Source organism: Siphateles boraxobius, unplaced genomic scaffold, assembly GCF_051911475.1.
Source record: "Siphateles boraxobius isolate OS27281-9 unplaced genomic scaffold, OSU_SipBor_1 23, whole genome shotgun sequence".
Taxonomy (NCBI): Eukaryota; Metazoa; Chordata; class Actinopteri; order Cypriniformes; family Leuciscidae; genus Siphateles; species Siphateles boraxobius.
This window is the reverse complement of record NW_027508844.1, coordinates 1,213,473-1,225,000: the sequence shown is the minus strand read 5'-3', so window position 1 is coordinate 1,225,000 and position 11,528 is coordinate 1,213,473.

Genomic DNA, 11,528 nt, shown 5'->3' with positions numbered 1-11,528 from the left:
AAAAAAACACACTGTAATGTCTGGACGAGGAAGAGTAAGAGCAAGGGGCCCAGGGAGAAGAGCAGGCCCAGTGAGAGATGCAGTGAGAGGTGCAGGTGCAGTGAGAGATGCAGTGAGAGATGCACTGAGAGGTGCAGTGAGAGATGCAGGTGCAGTGAGAGATGCAGGTGCAGTGAGAGGTGCAGGTGCAGTGAGAGATGCAGTGAGAGATGCACTGAGAGGTGCAGTGAGAGATGCAGGTGCAGTGAGAGATGCAGGTGCAGTGAGAGATGCACTGATAGGTGCAGTGAGAGATGCAGGTGCAGTGAGAGATGCAGGTGCAGTGAGAGGTGCAGGTGCAGTGAGAGATGCAGTGAGAGGTGCAGTGAGAGATGGAGTGAGAGATGCAGTGAGAGATGCAGGTGCAGTGAGAGATGCAGTGAGAGATGCACTGAGAGGTGCAGTGAGAGATGCAGGTGCAGTGAGAGATGCAGGTGCAGTGAGAGGTGCAGGTGCAGTGAGAGATGCAGTGAGAGGTGCAGTGAGAGATGGAGTGAGAGATGCATTGAGAGATGCAGGTGCAGTGAGAGATGCAGTGAGAGGTGCAGTGAGAGTTGCAGTGAGAGTTGCAGTGAGAGGTGCAGTGAGAGATGCAGTGAGAAATGCAGTGAGAGGTGCAGTGAGAGATGCAGTGAGAGTTGCAGTGAGAGTTGCAGTGAGAGGTGCAGTGAGAGATGCAGTGAGAGGTGCAGTGAGAGGTGCAGTGAGAGGTGCAGTGAGAGATGCAGTGAGAGTTGCAGTGAGAGATGCAGTGAGAGATGCAGGTGCAGTGAGAGAGGCAGTGAGAGGTGCAGTGAGAGATGCAGGTGCAGTGAAAGGTGCAGGAGCAGTGAGAGATGCAGTGAGAGGTGCAGGAGCAGTGAGAGGTGCAGTGAGAGGTGCAGTGAGAGATGCAGGTGCAGTGAGAGAGGCAGTGAGAGGTGCAGGAGCAGTGAGAGATGCAGGTGCAGTGAGAGGTGCAGGAGCAGTGAGAGATGCAGTGAGAGGTGCAGGAGCAGTGAGAGAGGCAGTGGCCCTCATTTATCATTCTTGCGTAGAAACGGGCGTATATGTTGGCGTAAGATTATGCTTACACTCCTCTCACCGCCTGATTTATGAAGCTGTGCGTACCTTTGAAATCCAGGTGTACGCAATACCTGCCCTTGATAAATGCCGCGGCTGAAAACGATCGTCATTAGAATAACACGCCCCTATATATTCAAGTATCCGCCTCCCCCACACCCTCATTTTACACCATCGACACACGGAAGACGGCAAAGAGGAGACACTTCTCTGGAGATCGAGACCATCACCATCATGAAAAATTATTATTAAATCAAACAACAATATTGTTGATGATAAATTCAAAGTTAATTGTATTTTTTTTTTCAAAACGCTATAAATCCATCCATTTTTTGTCTAAAAAAACAACAACAAAAAAACAACAAGAAGAGAACATGCAACATATAATCAGGGACTCATACTATAAATTAATATAAATTAAATAAGTGCAACTGCATGAAATAAATAAAAGCCAAACAAAATAAATAGTAAAATAAATTAAATAGTAAAAATAAAAAAAATATTTCCAATGTCACGTTCCAATATTGTCCACCACATAAAACAAATAATTTAAAAATAACACACAAATACAGTCCTTAAATACAACAATGTTAAAAATACATTCAAATCATTAAGTAACACATTTAGGCTAATAGTAATTCGTGCCGAACTTGAAAAAAGTAATGATAACAATATTCAGGCCTACTATTAGGCGTGTTGTAGCCATTAACTAAGTGCATTTAGTTTCATATTTGTTAAAAAATAATAATGTTATTTTTTCCCCATCTATGTTGATTATGAAAAGTGAACATAGGCTAAGATAGGATGCGCAATATATCGGGAGACATGCTCAGACATGATTTTGGCCACTTAATTAAGTTTTGTTTTGTAGAAAGCCTTTCTTTAAAGTGAATTTCGTTTTGTATAAATTGTATCTTAATTTTAATATTTTTTTCATCAACCAATTGCCTGGATTTAATAAATAAGAAGCAAATAGCAGACAATATAATCATGAGTCATGACATGGAGGTGCGGGCGCGGTCCCTTGCATTGCACGTGAACTGGGGCGCATCTCATCACAAATTAACCGAAACTCAGTATATGCCTCACAGACATGAGAAATATATCTATAAAGAAAGCTTGAAATGTCTTTAAACGAAACAATTATAAACGAAAAGAAATAGGCTACTCTCTCTATAGGCGCGTTCACTACGGAGATGGTGATCATCAATTTCATCTTTGCAGACACAACACTAGTTTATTAATAGAAATAAAATACAAATTTATTTTTAAAAATGGTGTTTATCGCGTTTTGGAAAAGAGCTCCTCATATCTTTTAGTTTGTCAGTGCGTTTTGTGGTGTTAGGAATTGTTTTTCTGCGCATTTCCGCACTAACTCAAAACGTGCGTACATGTACACCACCTCCTGACCTGGCGTAGGATTTGAGCGTGCCGTACGCCAACGTCCATATTGATAAATATCAAAGTCACTGTGGTTTTGGGTGTACGCTGGAAATTTGGTGTATGCACTTTTGATAAATGAGGGCCAGTGAGAGGTGCAGTAGCAGTGAGAGATGCAGGTGCAGTGAGAGGTGCAGGAGCAGTGAGAGATGCAGTGAGAGGTGCAGGAGCAGTGAGAGATGCAGGAGCAGTGAGAGATGCAGTGAGAGATGCAGGTGCAGTGAGAGGAGCAGGGCCAGGGAGAAGAGCAGGCCTAAATCATTTCAGTATACTCACCTTCGTGCCAGGATCAGTCGGAACTCCATTCTGTGTGCCAAATCCAGCTGGTCCAAGATGGTCTTGCTACTGGAAATGTAACCCATCTTACAACCAGCGGCACTGCACCAGAGGGTCTCCGTGATCATCAGGTAGTACCTATCGACATCCAAAACCTGGCGGGCTCACTTGTGGGCTCCATAACCTGTGAGCTGTTTTCCACACACAGGACAGCACAGCCTGACCTTCCAAAGGTGGTATGGCATCCACAAGACAAGCCGGTGTGTGAAAAAATGCTCTGGAGTGGGGGCCTTGTATCGATACGTTTTTATTTATTAATTACCCATATGACTATGGAGTTCCTTGAAATGTGCTATACATATGAGATATATAGGCCTATAATAATAATAATTATAATAATGTTTTGACTCAGGCTCACTGAATGATTACTGAATGACGAGAAACAATTCTATGAACAATAAAATGTTTTATTTTTTAACAATAAAATATAACATTAAACTATGCACATAATAAAGAGTATATATATAACATGGAGAACAGTAGTAAACACACAAAAGTAGAAACAATACGAGTATTAAAAAAAAACATATAAAATAATTAAAATAAAAGTCCCTGAGTGGGGTCGAACCCCCAACCTAATAATAAATAACATATATAATAGTAATAAACACACAAAGATAAAAAACTTTATAAAACTATATACATAGTAGTGAGTATATATATATATATATATATATATATATATATATATATATAAAATAATGTAATGTATATATAAAAAAATATACAAAATATATAAAAAATTAGCTATTTCTTTTTCTTTACTTTTTCAAGCCACTGTTCTTTCGTAAGTGTCTCTGTGACAGGGCAGTAGATAGTCCCTCTAAACTGGCTGTGCCCAGTCGCTGCTGTCCTAAATTGTCCACACTTCCTGCAGGTATTTGCCTCAACCTTTCTGTGGTATGGACGAGGGACGGTGGGTTGAGATTGACTGACTGTGGCAGGAGCTGGGAGGACGAAACTGGGAGTGGCTGGGGCTACAGGAAAAGGGTTTTGGGGGACAACAAACAGTGTGAAGGTAGGGGTAGTGTGGGAGGCAAGAGGGACAGTCGCGCTGGGGCTGGGAAGGACAGGTTCTGGTTGAAGGCTGCCAACGGGCCGAGGAATTATTGGCCTCAGGGTTGTCAGCTTGGGTATGACTGCCTCAGTTGTATAGCTAGTGATGCACCTTTTTAATCTAGCTTGCCCAGCTGTGCTTTGTGGCAGTTTGTAAATATGTTGCTCTCCCTGGACCTGGGGTGGAGCAACAGCACGTACACTGGCAGGTGGGAGAGCCTCAGCAGCAATACCAAGAGGGTCAGGCAGATCGATCCCCTGAAGCAGAAGAGTCTGATCTTGCTTCTTAACCCTGCCGTTGTGCCACTGAACCAGAGTGGTCTGATTTACCTCCACCAGCTGGAGAGTAGTGTCCTGCATGATGGCACCATTAGACAGGATCAGCTGCCGGATCTTTCGGTAATCTTGTAAAATGAGAGACCAGCGACTCAGCGTCTTCTTCTCTTTCTTCCTCGGACTTTGATGGATGCGACAGAGCCTGATGAAAATGGCCTCCACGAGACGACAGCAGTCTGGCCATTGGGCAGGTGAAGCTGTAGATGCTAACACACTCCGTTTCAGGCTGTCCACTCCAGGGTTGAAAACAGCCTTCTTTTTTGGAGACCTGAACCTCCCTATTGTCAGCCTGTCCTGGTGTCTGGCAGCAAACTTCACTCGCTACTTGTCATATTCAAGCAGGCTCTGCCACAAGCACACAAGGTCATCAACCTGAAGAAGGATAGAAGTATAGAGGCATAGCAGAGTTAAAAGGAAACTGGTAATTTCGCATACATAGTTCAGTAACACTGTTTTTACAGTCACATTGTGTTTTGTGTGGTCTTTTCCAAGTTAACAAACATTCAAAATGTTTACATACCTGCTGCCTGCTCAGTGTTAACCCTGTGCTTGTCCTCAGCTCTACCAAATACTCAGCCAGTCTGTCCACCCGGTCCATTCCTGGAATGTTCTGGTCATCCACAGCCTAAAACAGTATCATTTTAAATGGTAAAGAAAAAAAGAGATCAGTGAAATTACATCTTAATGGTAGTATTAATCAGTTTGTCGAATTACAAATTAATTTGCTCGTGGCAAGTTCCTATTGTGAAATTTACATACCAAAAGCTCTTCAGGCACATGAGTGGGGGAACCTGGTGCATACTGGTCTATGGATGTAGTTGGCTGAGAGGAGAAGGCGGCAGCAGCTGGCTGGGAGAAGGCAGATTGGGATGAGGCAGCAGCAGACTGGGATGAGGCAGCAGCAGACTGGGATGAGGCAGCAGCAGACTGGGATAAAGGAGCAGCAGACTGGGATAAAGGAGCAGCAGACAGGGATGAAGGAGCAGCAGACAGGGATGAAGGAGCAGCAGACAGGGATGAAGGAGCAGCAGACTGGGATGAAGGAGCAGCTGACAAGGATGAGGCAGCAGCTGACTGGGATGAAGGAGCAGCAGACTGGGATGAGGCAGCAGCTGACTGGGATAAAGGAGCAGCAGACTGGGATGAAGGAGCAGCAGACTGGGATGAGGCAGCAGCTGACTGGGATGAAGGAGCAGCAAACTGGGATGAAGGAGCAGCAGACTGGGATGAAGGAGCAGCAGACTGGGATGAAGGAGCAGTAGACTGGGAAAAGGCAGACTGGGATGAGGCAGCAAAAGACTGGGAGAAGGCAAACTGGGATGAGGGAGCAGCAGACTGGGAGAAGGCAGACTGGGATGAGGCAGCAGCAGACTATGATGAGGCAGCAGAAGACTGAGATGAGGGATGAACAGGCTGAATTGTAGGTGGGTTATAGTTAGCTTCATCTTCAAGGAGGAAACTCAGTGTAGGGTCCTCATTGATGTCCTCCTCAAATCCCTCATCCTGCTCATCTACATTTACTTCCTCCAGCAGCTGGTCTGTCTGCTCATTGTCAGCATCTATTGACTGAAGTGGCTGCCCTGTCTGACTAAGTAGATAGTCCACTCCAATTAGCTCCCCTAAAAACAGAATGCAGTGTGTTAAACATATTGCCCTTGCATTAGCAAAGAACCATGTGCTGTAAAATGTACAGTGAGAGTCTTACCAGTGTACTGTGCAGGAGGTTGGAAGGTGGGGACAAGCTTCTCTCCAAAAACATTTAGGCTGTTGGTGTTGATGCTTTGCACCACCTGCCCTACGTAGGTGAGAAGAGGGGAGGATTTTGTGGAAATTGATGCTGCTGCCTGGTCTTGGTTCCACCTGTTCAGGCCTTCCAGGAGATACAACTGAAAATTCAGTGTTTTAGCACTGGTTCCTGTAAAGAAGTGAACAATGAAAATCATGAAACTGGGATAATGAGTTCCTTCAGAAAATATAAAGTGATATTAGATGTTCTATTGTGTTGAATATATACTATACTGCAAACACAATGAGCCACAAACCTGGAATGAACCTGTTTAGGTGGCAGTGGAAAGATTCAAGTGAGGTCGAGCCCCTAGCACATCTGTACTTCATGAGAACTAATCCTCCCTTGGTGGTGGTGGTGCCCGTCACAGTGTAGAGAAACACACCTGGCGGATCCTGGATCACTTAACATGCCTCATCTCAAACACGCCAGATGTGCTCTATCCTCACTGTGTCCAGCAAAGGAACCCCCATCATATCTCTCCCCTTATCCCCCTTCAGTTCCTGCAGAAGCCTGTCAAGGTAGCGGGTTGTGGACTCCACCCCACGAGTCCTCCGACGGCAATAGAGCGCCAGCTCTTTTTTGGTGATGCGTCGGTCCACAAGGTTATCTGTGATGACAGGCACACCTTCCTCCTGCAGTTGCTCTCTCTTTGCCCGCCGCAACAAAGCCACATCATCTGGGTCCCATTCAAAAATGCACGCAGAGAGACGTGACATGAAGACTGGGTATAGAGGATGAGCATCAGTGGTGCACCCCACTGCCAGCCGACGCATGAAGTGCCAGATGTCCAGCCTGATATTGAGGTCAGGCCATCCTCCAAATCTGGCCTGTAGCTTGCTTTGCCCCTTCTCTATGCAGCAGCCACAGTCCACGTACAGCAGCAGTGGTGGAGCCACGGCCGCCTGGCTGTACCTGTTAATCAGTCCGGAGACCATGGTGTCCAGTGCTGGACCTTCCTGAGCAGTCAAGACACTGATAAGAATTTGTCCTGTCTCATTGCCAACAGAAGTCACCCACTGTGCTGTTCCCCTGGCTGTGCCTGCCAACTTCTTTGTGATCTAAAATCAACCAAATTAAAAATATTAATAAAGCATAACACAAATCATTTTCAAACTTCACAACAGTTAAAACATCAGTAATAATGTCAAACAATTACCTGTTTGGTTGAGTCCATTTTCAAAATGGTCCCAGACGTGGAGGTTATGCTTGCCTTGATGTGGTCTATGCGACTGATAATGTCCCTCCCATAAACTGACAGCAGCCACTTGTTAGTAGGGACATCAATGGGCTCTGGAGGCTTTTGGCACATGACAGGTAAGAGGCTGGGGCGGTTGATAAAACCAGCACACTCCTCCATATAGTGCGCCAAACGGTCAAGCCACTCCTCCCCGTGGTTCTCCCTCAGCTGTTTGACAAGTCTTGTGCGACTGTTGCCCAGCGTCCGTTCCCTCAGCATGCGTATGACACGAATGTCACAAGCTTACCTTTGTGTAAAAGAGAAGATTTGCTTATGTAATTTATTTTATGGTAAATAAAATACACTTTTATTTTGCATTTACTTCATATTACACATTTCTGCTTCAGAAAATAAATTATTAATTTTGAAATATGAATGACTTTATTATAAACACATTACAAAATTCTGTACAAGGCGTGTAGATTTTAACTCACTTCTGTGTCAAAATCAGACGGAAAAGTCTTCTATGGGGCACATCGAGCTGGTCCAGGACAGTCTGATTGGTAGACAGGTAACTCAGGCAACACACAGTACACCTGAGAGTCTCTGTTACCATAAGGCAGTACCTGTCGATGTCCAGGACCTTCCGTGCTCTCTTGTGGAGGCCATATCCAGTCAGCTGCTTCCCACATGCAGGACAGAACAGTCTGAACTTCCACAAGTGGTAGGGCATCCACACCAGAAGCCTGTGATTAAAAAAGCGATCTGGAGATGGAGCCTGGTGGTAGATGAGGGAAGGGACGGGTGGCTCATACCAGAGCTTCAAGTCTGTCCTAAGTCTGCCAGAGTGAAAGATCGCAGAAGCAATCCACCTCTGATCCTGTGAGGGGATTGTCTGCCTCATTTTAGTGGGCAGCCAAAATTGATCTGGCTCGGATGCAGGAGCAGGTCCGTGCATAGAAGGGGCAACATGCTCCTCCTGATTCAAAAGCAATGAAAGATTAGAGATGTAATATTAAAACATTGTTTCTCTCAAGTTTGCATACAAGTAATTCTATAAAGGGGCATTAGGGGACATTTCATGTCCATTTATGATAATTAGCCTATATTTTCTTCAAACAAAATTATATTTAAGGCAGATTTGAGAACTGGTTCTCAAATGATTTTTAAAAAAAATCACTGTATACATGGCTAAATGGAAAAAAATAACACTCATATACATGTTTTACTTGAAGTTTAACATTCAATTTGTTTGTAATGGTTGACAAATTCACCAGGGAAACATAAACCAACAGTAATTTTTGTAATGTACCCCCTAATTTTTAGAATAAGCCACATGTACATGTACTTCACACACAGGAAGTAAGAGATGCCACAAAAAATAGATGGGCACTCACCAAGGATGTAAGAGTCGGACTAGCTGCAGAAGGAGGTCTGACTTCAGGAGACGGATTGGCTGAAGGAGGTCTGGCTGCAGGAGACAGACTGGCTGAAGGAGGTCTGGCTGCAGGAGACATACTGGCTGAAGGAGGTCTGGCTGCAGGAGACAGACTGGCTGAAGGAGGTCTGGCTGCAGAAGGAGGTCTGGCTGCAGAAGGAGGTCTGGCTACAGGAGACAGACTGGCTGAAGGAGGTCTGGCTGCAGAAGGAGGTCTGGCTGCAGGAGACAGACTGGCTGAAGGGGGTCTGGCTGCAGAAGGAGGTCTGGCTGCAGAAGCAGGTCTGGGTGCAGGAGACGGACTGGTTTAAGGAGGTCTGGCTGCAGAAGGAGAAGCACTGGCTACCGGTTGAATGCTTGAATGAGAAGGACTGGATGAAGGTGAAAGACTGGGTCTGGCTGAAGGAGGCGGACTGTGACTACCAGGCTATAAAGATACATATTGTACATTATCAACAACCATAATAAAGATGATGATGATGAAACATATTAAGGTCTTTTTAAATTACCTGAATCCGCCTTTGTACATTTAGGCTGGGTTTGGCTGCTGAACTAATGGATCCCCCAAATCGTGGCTTTGTAAACTAAAAGAAGGAGATTATTGAACAGATTGACATTCATGTAATATCATACATGCATTGGAAATTTGATGATATGAATTCCCTATTGAAGAATACACAAATAATCTTCCAGCCTACCAATAAAAGGCATTGGGAAATTCCGGAGATCATTGCTTGTGGAGGAGGTAATCTACTCAAATATTAAAATAATGCTTTACCATTGATAAGTTAAGTGCAGGCCGTGTAAAGGTCGGGGCTGAGGTAGAGGTTGGGACAGCGGTAGGAGTGGATGCAGGTGGAGCACTTGTGGTCTGGTAAAAGAACAATCAAGAATGAGGAAAACAGGTTGTATTCATCTTTCATTCGTGGTACATTTTACCGATCTAATTACGCACAGGCATGCCAAAATCTAACATTCACAGACATTTATACATTTAATCAGGACAATCCGTCCCTGTACACCAGCAAGAGTCTGAGAGCAGAAACAGCAAGGAGAAGCTGTATAAAAATAAATATAACACCCAATAAAAATAAATTCAATACTAACTGGTCTCTTTGGCAATTTTTAAAATCCAAATCATTTCTAAATGTTTTTGTTTGCTTGTGTTTTTATATCTGTAATGAGGTCATAAATAAAACCTGTCCTTCGTAATCTGTGGATACGTATATTTTGATATTTGGAGAAATACACACAGTGGCCACAAATTAATTATATTCACATTATATATATATATTTTATTTTTATTTACAATTATACACTAATTAATGGAGCCTAACTGCAAATCGCAGATGAAATTGTAATTGACTGTCTAATTCTAAGATGCAAATATATATATATATATATATATATATATATATATATATATATATATATATATATTTGTTTGCAGCTTAGAATTAGATAGTCAATTACATGGATATATTAATCCATGTAATTGATCCTAAATTAATCCTAACATAAATATTATTGATATAGGTAATGGTAATGGACTGCTGACACATCAACTTTGTTTGAGGTAAGATTTAAAAGCTTTATACAAAATACTTTTTTGAATAAATGAGCAAAACCCAAAGCCTATCAGAAATTGTCTCTGCCTATTTAATCGTTGGAGGAGCTATGGGACTAGATATAGCCAACATTGTTATCCACGGTAAAAGGTGGTATCACTTTAGCAAGCTTTATAAATAAAAAGCAAAATTTTTATTTTTATTTTCCAAACCCCTGTGCTGGCAAACCGCCGCAGACGGGACATCCACTCATCGTCCCCCATGGCCTTGTGTGACTTTTTAGACATCTCTGGAACATTTGAAACATGTTTAGTCTTTTTAGCTACTAACGCTTTACTACTTATTACTGTATTTGATACAGTACTACTATAATTAAACACTAAACAATAACATACCAGAATCATGATCGATATTGACATTTTTAAACACACCTTAAAGAACACTGAAAGGTAAAAATCCACGAATATATTATTGTTAATGTAATTCATCATTGGAGACAATAACATGAGAAGTGCTGCAGTATACTACATCAAGACTGATCATGACACTAAACAACTTTACATTTTAAAATGCAAATTAAAATATGTTGTTGTTAATGTAGATTGTAGTTTATCAAAAAATAGTGTAATAGAAAAGTGCTGCAATATACTAGCTCATCAAGATATATAGATCATAACATTAAAAAGTACCTTAATGCAGCATAACATACGAGAAAAAGTTAGCAATATTTGAAAAATATGTTGCTGATGTTAATGTAGTTCATCAACACATTAAGATGAAATGCTGAGGTTGCCAGCAGATCAAGATCGCGATAGATCATAACAATAAACACCTTAATGGGTCATAAAATACGAGAAGAAAATGAAATATGTATTATTGTATTGTTGTTAATGTAGTTTATCTTACTTGTTGACATTCGATGAATGAACGGCAATACTTCGGCGCGGGTATACCTGAGAATAAAAAAGAGCCCGTCTCTCCACGGCGCCTGAAAGATGAAGATTCGATGCGTGATTGGCCAAAGAATCCTCTCAAAAATGAAGCCAGAGAACGCCATTGGCTCAGCAAAGATGGAGATCCGAAACGTGATTGGCCAAGGAACTCTGAAAAAGATGAAGCCCGATAACGCCATTCGCCAAGCAAAGATGAAGATACGACGCGTGATTGGCCGAGGAACTCTGACAAAGATGAAGTCCGAGAACGCCATTCGCTCAACAATGATGGAGTGCTCGCGCTTGATTGGCTGTTGTGAAACAGCCGCACGGCTGTCAGGTAGCGTTCAGGTCG